The sequence below is a fragment of the Anopheles stephensi genome, chromosome 2 (genome assembly GCF_013141755.1).
Source record: "Anopheles stephensi strain Indian chromosome 2, UCI_ANSTEP_V1.0, whole genome shotgun sequence".
Taxonomy (NCBI): domain Eukaryota; kingdom Metazoa; phylum Arthropoda; class Insecta; order Diptera; family Culicidae; genus Anopheles; species Anopheles stephensi.
This window is the reverse complement of record NC_050202.1, coordinates 3734891-3753194: the sequence shown is the minus strand read 5'-3', so window position 1 is coordinate 3753194 and position 18304 is coordinate 3734891. Positions and strand designations below refer to the sequence as shown.

At 43.9% G+C, this 18304-nt stretch overlaps 1 protein-coding gene across 4 annotated transcripts in view; it reads right to left on the bottom strand.

Moving 5' to 3' along the window:
- LOC118504792 (protein O-mannosyl-transferase TMTC1-like) overlaps positions 1 to 342 on the bottom strand; it is a 108786-nt gene extending 108444 nt beyond the window's left edge. The window contains exon 1 of one of the 4 annotated variants that reach the window (XM_036039770.1): positions 141 to 342. The gene's annotated coding sequence lies outside the window, so the exon portion shown is untranslated. Of the gene's footprint in view, positions 1 to 102 lie in introns of all 4 variants that reach the window. The other 3 variants (XM_036039767.1, XM_036039766.1, XM_036039768.1) reach the window with 3 other exon arrangements.
- Positions 343 to 18304: the final 17962 nt, after the last annotated feature.

The window sequence follows — 18304 nt, the reverse complement described above, 5'->3', positions numbered from 1 at the left end:
TTCTCTCATGCTCTTTCGTTCTGTCTGCTTTGCGGAACAACACACCGTCGAGTTTACCATCAACATTTGAAGGGAAATGATAGATACATAGCTCTACTTTACATTAAACATGGACTAAGTTGACACAGCGATTTAGACACCTTTTAAACTTTTCCGTTTACCCTTTCAATTCACTTTAAATCTCACAGGGACACCCACTTTTCCGGCGGTGCGTACTGCACTCGGGAGAAGAACTTCCGGTACCCGCAACCCGGTAGGCAATGGAACCGCACGAAACACAATACCCCGGAACAGGAAAAGTACGTCTGATCTGGTTCTCGGTTGCACGGTGACTGATCCAATGCCAGCTGCCCCATCACGCACGAAAGCAGCCGCGCTCGGATGGCCGGCCTGGCCTGCTGGTTGAGGGTGGTAATGTCTTCAATAACATCAAACACAGCCTACCCGAGAGAAGGGCGAGCGAGAGCGAGAGAGATGCAGGAAGCGTTTTGCGGAAGAGAAATTGCATACCGAGAGCGAGAGAGTGAACGAAATCCTTACCGGGGAGAACTTTTCCCTCGAAAAGCACTCGAGAAACCGGGAAACGGAAAATCCAAATACACACCCTTCAACCCCCTTAGCATGGATTCCGATGGGTGCTCGGCATTGCATCGCACGGTTGCAGCGTTTTCCTGCATCGCATTGAAAACCGGGAAAACAGGCACGGCGTAACGGAAGCTGCCCACTTGCACGCCTCTCTTTCTTTGACTCTCTCGCTCTCACCATTTTCCATAAATTCGCTCAGAGTAACAGAACGGGCGCTTCCTGTTTTCCGAGAGCGCAGACGCGCTGGACCCAGTTGCACAGTTTTTCCCCTGCAATGTTTGGCCTGACACTCCTGTGTGTGGCCTCGAAATCCGGCAAAACACTGGCTTTGTTTCTGTGTGTGTGTGTGTGTGTGTGTTTGTAGAGACTGCATCCTTCCGGGTTACACACACCGACGCGCTGACCTCCTTAGCCGGGAGAACTCATGGTTGCGAACCGGCGCCGCTAATGTCAGGATGCACCAGAAACCTGATGTGGGATGTTTTGATATTTTTTATGCACAGTTTGCTACACTCTCACTGGGAATTGGCACTGAGAGTCTGGGGGAGCTCACGAGTGCCATGTTGGGACTCATCGTACGGGTAAGTAAATGAAAATGTTTATCGGAAAAACTTGAATGTAAAGCATTCTTTCTGTTGCGCGTGCTGTAGGGAAACTGCATGCAGTGTTGCCAGATCGGAAGAATTTATTTTCTGAAATAAATTTTACTGTAGTTGAGGATTTTTGCATTTTTGAGGGTTCTTAAAGGCTATCAGGCATGGAAATGGCGTATAAATATTTATGATCAAATTTGATTTCAATTTCTTTTAATTTTATTCTTCTCTCAGGGCTTATTAAACTATGTATTTTAGTCATCTTTCATTTATTTCTTTTTACTTCTCCTTCTTCTTCCTCGTTTGCTTCGCGTTTTTTTTTCTAGTTTCGTTTTTTCTTTTTATTCTATATTTCATCGTTTGTCTTATTACTCTTGTTCTCCTTTCCTTTTTTCTGTTTTTTTTATTGTTCTTCTAGTTTTTATTTTCCTATTTCTTTTTTCTTGGTAATCTTTCCTTTTTCAATTTCACTCTTGCTCTTGTTCTTGTTTTTCCTATTACTAACTTCCTTTTTTCCTCTTATATTATTTTTATCTTTTTATTATCAATTTTCCTTATGACTGTCTAGATCATGGCGATCATAAAAAGGTTTTCAGTACTTATTTATTGAACGTAAACAGATTGGCTTTGTTCGTGCGTATGGCGAATTTCCCAGATAAGTGTTGAAACATGGCTTTTTAATATCGGCAGTACTTTCGCTTTATGTGTCCTGTTACCTCTTTTCTTTAAAATAATTCCAATTTAACGACAACAAAAATCAAGTTCTGTAACCAAGCTCACCCGGGGTTAAAGTGCCGTTTCACGGTTTGCAGAAGGAAAGGTTTCCAAACCATCGTGAATTGTACTTATATTTGTAATTTAGCTTCGGCCGGCCGTTCTTTTTTAAATTTTTTAAATTTTGTTAGTTGTTTTTAGTTACGAGTTTTTATTATCCCTTTGAGCATTTAAATTCTACTTCTATTTAATGAGACATATAATTTTAGGAAAAAGACATCTCCAAGAAAAATTTAATTTAACTAGTTCGTATTCGTTTAGTTTATTATTCATCAATTGGAATACTGCTGGGTGAATAATTTCTGGCTCTGCTTTTGATAATGTAGTACGTGAATGCTATTACAAACAGTCGTTCAGTCCTTCTACACCCAAAACCCAACACAAATCGAATGATACTCGATACTATATACAAATACTCGAAATCCGCATCCGTGCCCAGTAAAGGGTAGCAGCAAACAGTGTGCACAACGCAAACCAAACTCGCAAAATGCATCTTAATGCAATGTCGCGTGCTGCCGAATGGACACGTGTTTGGCAATCATCAACCCGAGCCTCATCGTCATGATCCGCGCCATTCGCTGCTTGCCGAATCTACGCAATTGGTTATCTGCTGCTGCGTGCCTTCCGTGCATATATTGAGGCGCCATGCGACGCCATGCAACGCCATTATTTATAGCCATCACCATCGGCCTGACAGGAAATTGATTAGCTTGAAGAAATTTTTGGCACATGTATACTATTTTGCCTCCAACACTACCCCAACCCCGATGCCACGTCGTTCTGTGTCTGTGGCTGTTGGGGTTTCGTGTGCGATCCGAGGCCGCGAAACTAGCCAAATCATCTGTTTTCGGCGGTGCAGCGTGCTCCCGGGGACAGTTTAATTAGTTTTCTCGGTGGATTCGGGCTGCCGGTACCGAACCGGGCTGCCGCAGAAGGTTTTATCTGATCTGTGGATCCAACGCCTTTTTTCGAAGCTATCAAGACCGATCGGATCAGTGAGAGGATGATGATTCTTTATACCTATTTTTTATTTTAAAATATTTATTTTTTAACTGATTTTAACCCAAAACTATTCTAGAAAGTGTTGCGTTTTTGATTATTTATTCCGACCATGCTCACCAAAACTTTGCTATTCTTTAAGAAGCAACGAGAGCAATACAATTCTTCGAACCAATTCCATCACCGAGGACTCTGTACCAACCCACCAAACCAGCAATCAATGCTTTGAATTGCAACAACAAGCACCCCAAAACCCGTTTGCACCCTCTCATCATTTTCCGTTCAGTTGTTTCCCGTTTAATTTTACATTTCTTTGCACGTGAAATACGTGAAAAGTGTTAAATTAAGGATAAAGAAAAAGGGCAGGGCAAAGGGTTTTTCTTTCAGCTTTCACCTCGGCGTTTTCCCGCCCATCCCGAGAACACCGAAAAACGTTAGCACGGAGCACGGAGTACTGGCATTTACCTGACCTGCGGGCAGGCAAGCGAAATGTTTTTCCCTAAACACTAAAAGCACCAGCAACAGACGAAAGATGCTTTGGCAAATTTGTTGCGAATGGTTGAAAGAATGCTTTTGTTCCAGCTTCCAGGGCATTGATGTTGCGCGTCTTGGTGCTTTTTTTTTTGCTGCTGTAGCTCTACTTTCCACTGTCCGCCATTTTCCCGATAAAGCAAGCAACTCAATTCTATTACTTGCCTTACTCATCACCTTAGCCTTTCATTGTCACTTGCAGTAATGGGATGGACAGTCGGGGAACAAACGGCACAATGAAACTGGAACCATAATGGGGCAACCTGGGACAAACCAGCTTCGAATGCTTTGTAGGTTTCTGTTTTTCTTTTTGTTCAATAGATTTTCTATAGAAAACTGCTTAAAATGGTTGAGAAGCGGCTGAAATTGAAAATGAATGCGGGACAATGTAATATTTTTAGTTCAAATATAAGCCTGAAGTTACTTTAATTGATAAGGGAGACATTTTGTTAGTGGGGTTGAAGTATATTAATTCTATTTTAATTGGTATTATTAATAACTCTTTTATTATATATTCAATTTTGATTTTTTCTTAAACAATTTATAATATTTTTCAATATTTATTTAAAATTTTATTAGACCGTTACAGTATAGCAACCATCATTATAGTTTTATTGCAATAGTTAGAATTATGTGTTCTAACCTAGTGCAGACATAAATCTTGCTTATGTTTCGTCTTCGTGCGGTTTTTCGTCTTCTTCATCTACTTCATCTTCCCTCTTACTGTTATTTTATATTTTAAGAATTACGCTCTTCCTCACTTTTTCCTCTTCTTTCTGTTTTAAATAAAGCTGACCATCATTTGTAAAAGGATTTTGTCTCACTTGGATTTTGTTTCTATTTGCATTTCATGTCTATCTCTACTTGACTCTCTTTATGATTCTTTTCCCGTTTCGGATAATTGATACATTAACCTTTTAAATGTGCTTTCAATACATTCACCACAAGTACATTAGCTCAACATTTGTTTAGCAATCCGCTTAAACATTCCTAGCACAGTTTGATGGTCAAATAATCCATTAACTCAGTTACCAAACGTTTGCGTCATTTTTATTAAATCACCTGTCCGGAAACACTTTCCCTTAATCATATCCTTCATTCAACAGTCCCCACCGCATTTGGATAAACTGAATGTCAAACCGTTGGCACTTGGACTTCATCCTCCCATTCCCACTGTTCCTGTTGACTTTACGCTCCCCTTCGCTGGTGGTTTGGTGTGCTGTGCAAATCCGGAAAAGATAAACGGCACCGCTTTTAATTATCACCATCTGTATGCCACCACTCACACAGAGACACACAGAAACCGAAGCGAAAAACAGTCGCGGAGCAGTGAGCCTGGACTGTCACGCAAAACTATAAGCCACGCTTTTCTGGTAGAAAAATATAGCAAAACTTAAAACAAAAAAAACGCTGCACACTTCTTCCCTATCTCTCGGCGAGTAGCACACACACACACACACACACACACACACACACACACACACACAAAGCTCTTCTACGCCGTTGCAGCACACGACAGTCAGTAAATAACCGCAGGTAATTTAAAATGAATTAAAAAGAACTCTCGAGGGTTGAACAAATGGGCTGAAGCCGTTAAGCACCCTCGGGCGGTTGTTGGTTGTGGGTGGTGGGAAGAAACATAGCAATCACCACCACCACCACCATTGCCACCGGCTCCCTGCGTGATGGTATTAGTAGTGGTTGCCGTGGTGACAAATGCACAATGCCGCACTTATCACGCGCTCAAATGTGAAAAGCATTTCCGGCAAAGCGTCTGTCGGTGGAAAGCGCGTTTGCGTTGGGAACTATTTTATCTGTTTGTGCGGTTTGATCATCGCAGCGTACGCCATTTTTCGCTCGGAGCCTTGGAGCATTTTTTCCCCCCAGTGCAGCACCACCGGCAAAGGTGTGTCCGGTTGGGCGAGAGTTTTTCCCCGGCAATACCGGGAACGCACCGATGCTGGCTTTCCTTTCCTAATTATTTCCACCACGCTCACCCGGTTCGGGTGACGCTTATGATGGGGCACGATCGCTCTGTAAAGATAGCTTTTCTTTGTGCTGGACAGAAAGGAAAATAGGGAAATGGTGACCCGCCCCACCGCCCCATTTTATTTTCCTGGGTTTCTTCTAAACGTTTCCAAGACAAGTGACGCATTCCTCATTACGCATCTGGCATCCCTTTATGGACGCTTTTTTTTTCTTTCGCCTAGCCTTGGTTCGCAACCTTCGCAGGAAGGAACCGCCTTTTCAGGCGAGAAGAGCGAGAGCGAGCAAAAGGAAGAGATCTGCCAAAGCGCACGGGGAATACTACACATGAAATTAATTACCGTCATATTCAGCTCAACCCGTCAACATTAACCCGTAATCCGTGGATGGGGACGATGGGTCCGTCCAGCCGTCCGACCGATCCAACCGACCGGCGTCACACGTTGACGGGTGACGATGGGGATGAAAAATGGCTTCTCGACAAAGTGTTTAGCGTTTTTCCGCCCCCCCCCCCCCCATCCCCAGAAGCTGCCTCGCACGCAGCAGTGGAAAATCATAACGTTGCGTGGCAGATGAGTTTTCCGCCCGGGCTGCAAATGGCAGAAGGAAAAATTAGAACGCGCCCGCTCCAAATGGCGCACGGTTGTTTTCCAACACACACACACACACACACACACACTTACTTGACCCTTTTTTCCCAACCCCACTGGCACGTTTGGATGTCCTTCCGCTTCGGGTTTTATCTGTTTGTGATCAGGTTTTTGGTGCGGTGAAATGTGACGCACTCTTTTTCCTGACAGATTGCCCACTTTGAAGCGCGTACGTTGAAGTAAATATTCAAATCAAAATATTTCTATTCAAGAATAAAATAAAACTCATATTTAGAATACTATCATGTAGAAAACTCACACGGAGTGCAATACTTTTCCACCGAACCGAGTACATCCATTAACAAAATAGAGGCACAACATCCACTCTTCTTAGCTCGTACCAATTTCCACGTTCATATTTTTCCACTAATGTTTCCACCACGCTTGCTGTCAGCGCGGAAAACGCATCGGACAGGAATCATTTGCAGTGTGACGCAAATTAATTGATGTTTCAATTTACAATTCGTTGCTAGCATGAACGTTTTTGAAAACGCGCCATAAATCATTGCTCCATTTTTTGTGGCAATAGACAATGCCAGAGCTGCCGAGACGTGGCACAAGCGTGGTTTAGATTTGTGGAAATGCTTCATGTTCCATCACTTGCGATTTCGAAATAACCACAATAACGAACAGCCATCTTCGAAAAAGAAGAAATGATATTTTTTTAAATTGATCAACAATTTCTATGCTTTCCATTCTTATTTTACATTATATTTATTAAACGAGAAAATAAAAAAAATAAACAGTGTTACGACGTCTAAGTCGGAGGCATCAACGCCATACATTCATCATGGAATAAGAACCTCTGTCCATATGAACCGACAATGAGAATTTCACGTAATGGGACGTCCAGTGTCCTTCTCATGACATGACCAACTCGCCGGTGCTTTGCGAGTCTGATTCAGCGTATAGCTTTAAGAGCTCTTAACTGTACTTCTTCCACACATGCAGGACGAAACATTTTCTTGATCATATTCCTCTCCACTGGACAGTTTTGAACATAGTCCATGTGCATCCAATGCAGCCATGAAGAAGGCATATAGGTATGAATTGTTTGAGATATTTGGGACTATAAGCCAGCTATGTTGTGGTCGATGCTGGTTTATGACTCCAAATAGGGGAAGCTTTGGATGACTTCAAATATTCTATCAATTTCCTGTACATTACTCTTGCTTACATCGATTTTGATCTCATCAATCTCCAGCCTGAGGTTCAGTGATACCTTTGTAGGAAGCCTTAGAAGAGCCACAAACCAATGATGTCTGCATCATAAGCGTATACCAGGATCTGGATTAACTTACAGAAGATGGTCTCCGAAGCTTCCACCTTTTAGTCACAGATCGCACTCTTGTCGTCTCTTGAGACAAATTGGAGAGAAGAAAGGCTCTAAGAGTTTTTCATCCATCTTCGTCTGGTGAGTAATGCTGGTGATTATCATTCTAATAAATCTGATAAGCTTTGCGGAATTCTGAAGGAGCTAATCTTCTTCTTCCTTGGAACTACAACCTCGACAGGTCTCGGCTTGCCATTTCTGGCTTTCCTGACCTTAATGTTATCCGTAGTAAAGTAGTCAGCCTAACGTACGATATGGAGGAGCTAATTGCATCGTATAATTTTGCATTATTTTAATGTGGTTTTAGATTCGAAGAAGAGACGTTAAAGGACACGCATTTATGATACCTGAAATTGATACCAACAACTGCTACATAGGCTACAGATTGATTCTTTAGCAGAACTGTATCAATTTTGATCGATGCATCTGTCTAAAATATTCAACATAATGAGCCTGTTTCAGCTAAGAATTACTGTTTATGACGAATAGAATAAATATATATTCCCAATTATGTCGACATCCGACACGGAAAATCAATTTGCTTCCTTTCTGTATCGAGTAACATCGCGCATCAAGAATGACAATTATCGGAAGTGATAGCAATATAAAATTAAACAGAAAATGTTCCAAAGTATATCCATTATAAGCCCACTTTCCTCTATAAATAGTATCAAAAAATGATCCGCAGCAAAACAGAGCATTCTCGGTACGTTGTCAAATATTTTTCGCTACACCTAGCGTTCAGTAGACGTACCGACCGTAGTGATGGTAGTAAGCCGGGCCAGCAGAATATTTACAACCCATAATATCCTGTCTTGTTGCTGTCGTGTTTCGCGCAATGGTCAAGTATTTCCAATTTTACTTTTCACCGCTCTTTTTTTTTTGACTCGTTTTTGTTATTATTTTAGTTCATTTACCTGCAACACGTCAGGCACGCGATACCCGGACTCATATTTTTGTTTGTCCAGCCTCATGTTCCTGCTGGTACGGCTCGTGGGGCAAAAATGATGAAGCAAATTTTCTGTCACCAACAAAAGCAAAACACCAGCCCCAACATTCCACGAGAAGATCACCTGCCTGGTGCGGATAAAAGCGAAAATGCGGTATGAATTTTGCATCCGGTGTCATGTGCCACGTCCGTCCGTTTGTTTGTGGAAAGGGGTTTTTGGTTTTCCCTGGGCCCGTTGTCCAAGCGATCCGAAGGGGTGGACACGTGTCTCGGGCGGTGGCGGCTGAAAGCATGGCTCAATCGTGTAGGCTGTTGGGGCAAAGATAAGCTTCATCAATTGAGACTGTCCGGCCGGCCCAGGTCCCATTCCCTTGACAGATCGACACCGGTGGACCGGTCGTCACCACCACAAACATCGCTGGAAAAGAAAGCACCAAGAGCAGCAACAAAAATCATGGAAAGGAAAATGCTTTTCCCTTCACGCTGCAGTGAAAATAAATAATGTTATCATATTGCTGTCCACGTGTACGTCGGCCACCTTTCGTCCGCGCGAATCGCGAATGACCGATGGATCGTTGTGTGGGTGTGTGAGAGGATCACATGCGGACAACATTCTACATGCAAGCATTTCCATCCCCGATTTCCCACCGATCTCGTGTGCCGTGTACGTGTGCTTTCGCGCCCGGTGTAAGCGTCCGGACGGGTTTCGTTTGTGTGTGTGCGTGCCTGTGTGTGTGTGTGTGTGTGTGTGGGCATCGTCCGGCTGCGCGGCATAAATAATCAAATTCGATAAATGTACAATATTGCTCATTATTTATTGAAAACCGCGCTGCATAATTTATGATAGTCTGCGTTTTGTCGCGTGCTTTCATTCCGACTGCGGCCACGTGCGAGGGGGTGAGAAGTTGGAAGGGCTAGGGGAGTGCGAGTTGATCATGGTTATCTTGTCCGTTCGACGTGTTCACCAGCAGACCGACCGACCGACCGACCGACCGCGCCGCCAGCCGGGGATGATGGATTCTTTCGCTGGTTTTTCTCTCGCTGCCAGTCGTGGTGACATATTTATTTCATATCACCGGGCGAGCGGTGGCAGTACTTGGTAGAGAGCAAATGTCAGTGCCAGGCAAATGTACTAACTACTTACACTGAACTATTCACTAGAAATGTTTTAAATTAACTTCCCGTATCGGTATAACGCAGGTCGAAATGAACCGTCGATATTATTGTGTGGGATATTGGTGTTTCTTAGAAATCAAGTTTGCCTTCCTACAATTCGTGTATGCTCGAATGGGGAAAAATCATTCTTTTTTAACTACTCGGGAAAATTATTTCCACGAATAATGCACATCAAAAGCACCAGCTAAATGACGTTAAAAGGAAGGTTCATTATTTGCTATTCGAACGCGATCAAATAACATTCTTCCGGGCTATTTTCGTAAAATTTAGTTTGCAGCGCCTGTTGGTAGGCAATTTATAGGCGCAGGTATTAACTTTCAGAAACAATGGTAATCAAATGGGATCAATAGCTTTGAACAGATTTACGCTAAGAATGCTCGAGAGATTTATTATGTAAATAGCCATTTCGTTATGCTTTACATGTTTATTGCTTGTAATTACACTCATACCCATGAGAAGATAATACAGCTCGTGTGGGGGCTTGATGATTGCCTACCTTTAGGCGTATTTTAGACACTTGATTTTTTTTCTTTGTGTGTCAGAATGGCTGCGGAGAAATATAATTAATCTGAAATCAAGGTTATGGATATAATGGAGCTTATTGAATGCTAAGGCGAATTTTCCAAATGGATCGTGGAATATTACAAGCCTGTTGTAAAGCTTTGCATTCAGGTAATGGAAACCAGTGAGGAGAATTTGCAACGCGGCTGTGGAATTTTGCAATCAACAATGGATTTTCTGCCGAATTACATTGAAAGTTTCTCCTGAAAGTGTACGAGATTACTTTATACGGATACAAAGTTCCCAAGCGAATTTGCATGACATCACAATACTGTCGGACGTCCATCGTCTTCCATGGTCTCTTTTTAATGTCCACACGACGAATGTAGTCGTTACTGTTTATTAAAATATTTTATTTTTCGAGATTCTATTTTTGTTTAATTATGTAAAATACTCTTTAGGCCTTCATACAGTGCCCAAGCTTAAAATAAGACAACAGCTACGCTTCCCGGGAAAATAACCCCCAATCGTCACTCACAACCATCCAGCTTTTCAACTTCTTGCACACGTAAAACAGACAGCCCTGCTTCATCCAGCAACTCATAACTAGCACACGCACAAGCATTAAAAAGGGGTGAGACACACCCTCCGTTTTTCGGGAAAGAATTTCACCAAGCGAGCATCCATTATTATCGTTCGAGCATAAAGAAGCCGGAAGATCTTTTGTATCTTTTCCTGCCATTTGTTAAGTTTATCATTCATTGAAGCCTCCATGTGTGTGAGCGAGGGTCGGAAAAGCGGTGTGTGAAAAGCGCACTTCCCCTTCTTCACTGGAAAGAAGAGGTGTGTTGTTTGAAAGAAAAATTTTCCCTATTCGAGTTATTTCAATTAGGCAAAGTTGCTGGAGGTTGGGAATACTTTTGTTGTGTTTAAATCGTGCCCTGCCTCTTGCGAGAGAGTTGGCTGAATGTTTCAAAATACCACTCGAAAAATTCGTTTACTTTTTGTTCTTTCCTCCTTTCTTGGCTTAACCCGACAATACCGACGAAAAGTTCGTACCGACGTGCGAAGCAAAACAACTGAAGAGTTCAGTAAGCTTTCACCGAAAAGTTTCTCCATCGCATTGCAATGAACCGCCAACAATAATTAATCCATTCTGAACGACTCATCAAACTGCCGCGCTATTCGGCCCCGAATTCGAGCCCAACCGCACTAATTAAATGCAATTCAAGTTGGCGTATCGAGCAATTCGCACGGAGCACGCGGACGGTTCAAGAAGAGCCCTTGTGAATGCATTTTCCGCGAGCAAGCGAATTTCACCCTTACTTCCCAGCGTCGATTGAAATCAAAAACCTTACCTCCACTACGGTGCGCATCAAACGAAGCGCCGGCACACAAACTTCGTTCCAAGGGTCATTTCCGGCTTGACGTTAACCTCCAGCCACCGTGCAAGATCGCGCCATGTTTGGCTTTCATTTGAAAGTGCAATGAGAAAACAATAACACTCCAATCGGCTCCCGGGTCCCCTTCCGCCGTCCAAGGAAAACGGCCGTGCATTGCGATACATTCTCGGTCGCAGTCACTTCGCAGCGCAATGGCCGAATGTGCGCTCAAGCAAAACGACCAAGACATCGGGCGGCAGACCGGTGATGAAGTTGCAGCCAAGCGATTTCATCCTTAACGTACTGCAGCCTCGGTGAGGCGATTCGGGCAGGCGAATCTAACGTCCAACCGAAGGAAGCGAAGAGGCGGGACCATATAAGGTGAGGGAGAGAGAGAGAGAGAATCGTTCTTGTTTGCCTTCCGCTGAACTTCAAAGCACTTCAAGTGGCCAGTTGGACGAGAAAAGGTTGAGATGAGTTTGTAGTTGGACCCCGCTGCCGGGCCGGTTGTCCGGTACTGTCATCCACACGCCTAGCAACATCGCACAGCACACGCGAGATTGTGCACGGCACGTCCACGGTCCACGGCCAAAAAGGTAAACCGACATATTGCAGCCACTCTTCTGTTTTGGCGCTTATTTGCGCCTAGCCTCGGAACTCGTGCACATCGTACCGCCGGATCGTTTTAAGACATCAAAATGCGCTCAGTCCGTCATACAACGCCAAAAACGAGAAATTCGCCTGAAGGTATGCAATGTGCATTACAAAAAATTGCTTTGCATTAGAGTTCTAGCTTGTAGTCCTTGTAGGTATAATAACTATTCTAGTTTCAAGAGCTCCAAAAATTAGCCCGACGAGATATTCACGTACCGGAAAAGTACAACAAAAAACTAATCTATTTTTATCTTTCTTGACACGAAAGATAGCAAAGTACTGGCCGCTGCTCGGATTACCTCACTGTGTAACGAATTTCTTTCCCACCACAAAAAACCAGAGACCTCACCACACGACTGGAATGTATAACGAGCGGGTTACAACCATCATTTTCGCTCAGTACCACCACTTGTCCACATCCGGGTTGACTTCGCCCGGCGATCGCCTGCTTCCGGGTTCCAAGCATCCTCAGCCGACAACTGGAGCGCTGCTCTGCTCGGTCGGATGGGTCTCGGCCCGTACCTAGACCATCCTATAATTTATTTACCCACCGGCATACGGCTTACGAAACATCCGGCACACACACAAACTCTCCAATTTCGCCTACGCCCAACTTGGCCAAAAAGGGTCCTGCACTTTTCCTTCCCCCACCCCACAAAAAAAAAACTGCAAAGCGTTAACGTCAGGCTCGAGTGCAAGCGAAGCGCAAAAGGATACACGCGCTTATTTCAAACGACATCATCACTCCAAATTAGGCGATCCTAGCGACAGCAGCAGGAAACAAACAAACCCGAGAAGAAAAAACGACCGGAAAGGAAACAACCAGCAGCTAAAGAAAACACACGAAAAACGGTTGACAGTTTCGTGGCGGGCCCCACGCGCGTTCTGCGGGCCTGCTGGAGTATGTTCCAGCAGGACACATCATCCACGCGCTCCCATCATCCACTGCACCGGCAAAATAAAGTTTCCCCAACACCGCCAACGTTCACCGCTCGGAAGGGTGAAAGCACTTGGTTAAGCCTAGACGAGTGGCTGGTCGAGGACTCTGAACCCGGCCCAAAATGGGCACCTCTCTAGCTCGACATGAAAATATGACTCGCAAACTTTCTGCCCCCGGAAACGTCGCATTAGGTGGGTTCCCCTTTTTTTCTGCTGTGCTTTATGCGTTGCTCTAGCATTAACATTCTCATTAAGTGTCGGGCAAACAAACAGTTGGGGCCTGCGGGACAACGCTGAATCCCTGAAAGGGGTTCAAATTAACGCAAGCCTTGAGAAGTTGTGCCTGATATGCGTCATAGGCGTCGTGGAAGAAAAAAAAACAACTCCAAGGATTAACGTAGAAATTTGGATACGAATTTGCGGCGCTCTTCCTCGGAGCTTAATTTACCACGCAACAGTTCAAGAAATGTCGTGTAACTAGAAAAAAGTTTCAATAAATATTACAAATATCAATTACAAGCTCTTCTCTTTGCATCCACTGACCCTAATCGAACAACCAATTAAACAGAAAGCATTTTACATGATGCAGTATCACGCGGTGTGGATCTAATCGAACCGGGCACACGATTCCCATTACTTCCATTCGTTCATTAAACATTTATTTACACCCCGTTTTTTACCCCGGTGGTGGTGGTGGTCCAAACGGTCCCATCCAATAATCGAAAGTGGAATGTTTCGGGTTTAATGATAGACATGCCTGTGGATTGACATTCCTGCGACTCAATTAAACGATGTAATGAACGGTTGGCTCGTATGCAACGCCTCCATGGTGTGCTTGGTGAGTGTACCTAGGTGTGAGTGGGCAAGGATGTGTATGTGTTTAGTTAAAGTAATCAATTCGATTTGATTATGGAGTAATATAATGGGAATTGGATTAGTTGCAGTTTAACGGAATGAAAAGTTAAATAGTATGGATACGCAACGAGAGAGAGAGGGAGAGAGAGAACAAGTGAGACACTACCGATCGGGCTGATTCTCTGTGGTTGGTGTCAGTTGATGTAACAAGATCCCCGGAGCAGGCAAAGATCTGGGTATACGTAGTTAATTTGTTATCGAAATTGGCAAGGTTGATTGAACACATAGTCCCTACAAACTATGACTGTAATTAAATTTTGATCAATTGACACTATAAGCGATAGATTGGTTGAAATTAGGGGAGAAGTTAACGATGTCGTAATTACTATCTATGATCGTTTTGACAGGCTTAAATTAACTTCAATCAAGTGAACTGCAATGAAAAAATGTGTAAAAAATGTGCAAGCAATCAGAGCTCTTCTTATTACCAAGCTTAGGACAATTTCTCATGGACCTTGCGGCAACCGCAATCCACCTGTACAGATGTTCGGGACCGTCCTCGGTTACATTCTCGGACCAAGAAGCTTCAATCTTATGTTTGATAAAATATTTTAAAATTATTTAATAAATGACAAGAACACTCTCTTCTTCTTCGCTCTCTTTTATTCATTGGGGTTTGCTTTACTGTGTCCTCTCTCCGTCAACAATTAAAACTGTAAGCCGATTCCCGACCAGAGACGGACTCAGCATCTCTCCCAGTCTCACCATTTTCCCCGAATGAATCAATCATGCGATAAGCCTTTGAATTGCTCTTGAATCGCTATTTTACATCGAAATCCGATCACGTGTGTGTGTCGCTTCCACGCCTCATCATCATCAATCCATACCTTATCACCCGTTTTTTTTTTTCGGGCCCGCAAAAGCATCAATTAAAATAAAACAACTTTTGCCCAGTTTCTCACCTGCATTTAACCTCACCTTCCCTGTTCCAACCCTCCCGAAACCTCATTAAAAACGCTCATTAAGCAATCAGACACAATCAACCATATAATTGATTCCCGGGTTTGAATGCTGACCGGGCGCGCACGCTCAAAATCATTATTCCACTTCAAATGTAATCCTGGCTGCTCGCTGAGACTTGTTGGGGAATGGACGAAAGGACGACGAAAAAAAAATACACTCCGCGGACGAAAGGGCGGACGGGTCAGCTAACAAACGATATTAAATTGTTTGCTAAAATTTCAAAGCAAGCATGCGAACGCTCTAGTTCCCATTTTCCCCCGCCGGCAATACACACATGGTGGCACACAAAAACGCGAACGCCTGCAGGTTATGCTCGTTTTTGCACCTTTCGAAAGCATAACTATAATTCAATCAACCCTTCCCTCCATGACGGTTTGAAGCGTGGAACTGGTTTTGCCGGGATTCTTTTTTTTTCCTCCCGGTCGGTCGGTCGGTCAGTCCGTTTCTATGCATTGGAACGATTCGCTTTTGCTGCGCGTCCGAAAGCGCGTTCTCGGTGCAGTTCGATGCAGTGATTTAGCAATAAATATATGACTTCAATTACATTAATAAGTGCTTGCGAATCGTTCGTACCTTATTGCCGAACGCTTCGCTATTCCTGCCGTAACGGTACGAGGCGCTTTCCGGTGCCGAGGTCGCCGGTCCAGGTGGTTGTGGCCATTATTTCACTTGCACTTGCACTCGCGCGTCCAGCTGCTGTTGGCTTTTGGGGTTTTGCGTCGTGCTTCGTACCGTGCCCGAGGTGAACAGGTTGCCACCTAGGCGAAGCCTCGTACCCGGGGGTTGGTTTCCGTAGGACCAATTCCAGTGGATGCATGCATCACAGTCCCCACCCGGTTTAACCCAGCGGTTGCATAGATGGATGGATAGCGGTTCCGGCTCGCGGGTTCACCGACGGCATCGGAGGGCTTTTTTCGCGTGGCCACACACACACACTCACTCACATAATCTATTGCAAACCGCAACGCAATCTCCGCAACGTTCGTGTCATCGACGGTTTTAAAATGTATTTGCTGTGAAAACCACCACCATCACCGCCGCCACCATCACGCAACCCCGTCTTCTTCTTGCTCACCCGCACCACCGTTCCTGCGTAAAAAGAGGCAAAACTGTAGCGTTGATGCATGCAGGTTAAAACGCGGGGTTCGCGGTTTTTAGCTGATCGCGGACGTCCCGCTGCGTTGGCAAGCCCTGAAAGACGATGCATAACTTCAGGCGACCGTTGAGCGTGGGTCAGTGTGTATGTCCAATCGAATGTGTGTGGAGTGCGACTCATAGGCTTGGTGTTGGGTGTAAAATGTCATCCTCGGTCGCTAGTGGCACTGTTGGTCACACCAACTTTGAGCTATCTACAGAGCACAATAGGCATGCGTTTTGGGATGAATTTCATGCGGATAAACTGAAGAGAACATATTTTGTTTAAGCGAAATCAACAAACCAAACATAGCGAAGATGAGAAATCTGCTAAGAGTATATCAATTTCTGTAGTATTTAATATGTTTATTTAAATAGATAAGCATAACCAAAACAATCTTAGGCCAAACGATCGTAAGTATCAGGAACAGCAAGACGTGCTACATGACAGGATGCTTTAGTTTATGAGGTCTTTTACGGGGTAAAATAATGGAGATATGACGAAAAATGGGGACGTGTTTCCTTTGGAAGGTTAGGCCTTTTCAACTTTGATCTCTCTTGGCGGCTTGGCTCCTTGGACTAGGTCTCTTGGGAAATGCGAATGTGAACCATCCCTCGATCGCGTGAGATTATAAGGTTTATTGTTAGATGAGTTCCTATGAGAGATTCAAGCGGTTCGACTAAGAAAATTCTTGATGAATGTAGTTCGGATGGCAAGGCGTCTTTGGCTACTAAGTTTCCTGGTAGATGAGGCTCGGATGACGGGTTTCCTTAGTATGTGAGGCCCTTTCGACTTTGAGCTCTCTTGGCAGCTCAGGACCCTTGGACTAAACCTCTTGGAATATACGAATGTAAAATATTTCTTGGAGGTTGAGGATTGCGACCAAAGTCTATATAGGACAGAGGTCGACGCATCCCATACAAACTGACAGAAAGCTGTGGGAACGTTCTGGAAATTTAGGTAGGAAATGTTTACTGTTTTTTTAGCTGATGCTGCTGTTGGTACCGGAGCCTTGAGCACCTCCAGCTGCTAGTATGTGAAATTTTGATGATCCTTGAAGTCTTGTTAAGACTTTTTGAGATAAAATTTATCGTTTTACACCGTGTAAACATCCGGGGAACCTTATTGTGCGATGCAGCTGCTTCTGTTGTTTGTAAACAGTTTTCGATGTAAACGTCAAAAATCGGGTGCAAGATGCCGGACATGACATTTGCTATGATTCGACCTCTATCCTATTTAGACTTTGATTGCGACGGTGACCAGCGCTTGATGACAAGGCATAATATTAGATGGGGTCCCTAGAGACCTCTTTGGAATACGATATATTTTGACAGATGAAGCTCGCATGACATAGGATTTTGTATTACAAATATTCTTATTTGTATTACAAAGAAACCCGATGGTCGGATGGGTCCTCTTTGACTGCAAGGTATCGAGATGGGAACCTCTTCGAGAAAGAATTCTGTTGGGGCGCTCCAGTGACCGAGGCGACAACAGCGCCAGTCACACGGCAGGTCCGGGGTTCAAATCCCATCCAGACCGCCTCCACCCGTACGTAGGGCTAACTACTTTTCTACGGGTAAAATCAAGTCACAGAAAACCAAAAATGGCAGGCCGAGACCTCTCGAGGATGAAGTGCCAAGGAAGAAGAAGAAGATATAAGAATCGACTGACCGAGCGTCATTGACTGTGAGGTCTTCGGGTAAATGAGGTTAGGAAGACGACACTAATTGCTTCAATCTCACAGATGCTTCGACTCATTTTTGAAAGAGGACTCCGATCAGACAATCAAATTCGTAGAATAGAAGGGCCCACAGACAAGATGGTCTCTTGAGCAATCTTCAAATTAGATCAATTGAAAAAAATATAAGATTCCGAAAGAATTCTTTTAAAATACACTGAAAGTGTTTATCATAAAATACATTTTAAAATTTTTGTAGCTGTAATTACAACCAATTTTGTCTAGAAATTGAACCATTCCATACAACCACTCTCTTTCCCTTTTCCAGCCTAACCAGCGATACTTCAACAAATATTTCACTCTAGTCATATCGCACGATTTATTGCTCCGTTTGGTAGCGTTGCCACTGTCTACGGTGCGATACAGACCAATATGAATCGATGTATCGAGGATAAATGTTCACGCAACGAGCCGCTCCAGCCAACCGGCACACAACGGAAGGCAACTTCGTCTGTTACTATTTTCGGCCCCGGCAGACACCAGTTTCCACGGCCAACG